At 31.3% G+C, this 1624-nt stretch overlaps 1 non-coding gene across 1 annotated transcript; it reads left to right on the top strand.

Moving 5' to 3' along the window:
• The first annotated feature begins 1400 nt into the window (after positions 1–1400).
• On the top strand, positions 1401–1559 carry LOC113224840. The gene has a single exon (XR_003309446.1). It is a non-coding gene; the product is annotated as a U1 spliceosomal RNA (small nuclear RNA).
• The last annotated feature ends 65 nt before the right edge of the window (positions 1560–1624 follow it).

The raw sequence follows: 1624 nt of genomic DNA, 5'->3' as shown, positions 1-1624 counted from the left end.
GCTAGTTAGGAACAAAAAAAATGAAAGTATAAAACTCACAGGTAAAAATAATTTCACAACCATATTAAGAATACTCTGATACTATCATGATGGTGTGTAAATTACTTCTGTCTTTAGTATGAAGGTTAAAAGACAAAACTACTAAATAATAGCTGCAATAATTTGTTATGGGATAAACAATACAAAAATATTTAAATTTGGTATTAAAACTATAAAAATGTATGTGGGTGGAGTAAATACGTAGAGTTATCTTATGCAATCAAACTTACGTTTGTTATCAGCTTAAAATAGCTTCTATATAATATATAAAATGTTTTACATTAAGCCTCATGGTAACCACAAATAAAAAAGCTATAGTAGATATGCAAAAGGTAAAAAGCAGAAAATCTAAGGCATGCGACTAGAGAATATTATCTAATCACAAAGGAAAACAGCAAGAAAAAAAAGAAGGACAAAGGATCTACAAAACAACCAGAATACAATGAGCAAAATGGCATTAGTGAGCCCTTACCTATCAATATATTACCTAGAAGATAAACAGATTAAATTCTTCAACCAAGAAACACAGAGTGGCTAAACAGAGTTTTAAAAAAGTCAATTATGTGAGTCATTTCACTTTTTAAGGACACAAATACAGTAAAGTGAAAGAATGAAAAAATATATTCCATTCAAATGAAAGTCAAAAGACAGCAAGGGTAGCTATACTTTTATTTAAGTAAAAATCTGTATAACAAGACAAAAAGGATCATTATATAATGATAAAGGGTTCAATTTATCAAGGAGATGCAGGAGTTATAAACATGTATGCACCACCAATCAAAACATCTAAACATATAAAGCAAATATTAATAAATCTGAAGAAAGAGATAGACTGCAATATAACAATAGTAGGGGACATCAATATCCCACTTTTAACAATGAACAGATAATCCAGACAGAAAATCAATAGCAAAACATTGAACTTGAACTATACTTTAGACCAAATGGACCAAAGAAACACATACAAAGCAGTCCATCCAATAGGGACAGAATACACATGTTGGTTTAGAATCATATCACATGTTAGGCACAGAACAAGTCTTAACAATTTTAAGAAAATTGAAATAACATCAAGGATTTTTTTCTGATCACAATGGCATGAATAAAACGGTATAAATGGAGAAATTCTGGAAAATTCACAATATGTGAAAATTAAACAACATGCTTCTGAATAACAAATGGGTCAAATAGAATTAAAAGAGAAATTATAAACATCTTGAGACAAACAAAAATAGAAAAACAACATATGAAAACTTAGGGGATGCAGCAAAAGTGGTTCTAAGAGTGAAGTTAGACCTACATGAAACATATAAACACCTGCATGAAAACAGAAGCAATATATCAAAGAAATAACCGAACACATACTTACCTGGCAGGGGAGATACCATGATCATGGAGGCGGTTTTTCCAGGTCGAAGCTTATCCATTGCAGTCCCGATATGCTGACCCCTGTGATTTCCCCTAGGAAACTGAACTGCATAATTTGCGGTAGTGGGGTACAGCGTTCACGCTTTCCCCTGAAAGAAAGAAAGAAAGAAAGAAAGAAAGAAAGAAAGAAAGAAAGAAAGAAAGAAAGAAAGAAAGA

The sequence above is a fragment of the Piliocolobus tephrosceles genome, unplaced genomic scaffold (genome assembly GCF_002776525.5).
Source record: "Piliocolobus tephrosceles isolate RC106 unplaced genomic scaffold, ASM277652v3 unscaffolded_43, whole genome shotgun sequence".
In the NCBI taxonomy this organism is placed as follows: Eukaryota; Metazoa; Chordata; class Mammalia; order Primates; family Cercopithecidae; genus Piliocolobus; species Piliocolobus tephrosceles.
Note: the sequence above shows the minus strand (reverse complement) of the source record. Positions and strands in the feature narration are given on the sequence as shown.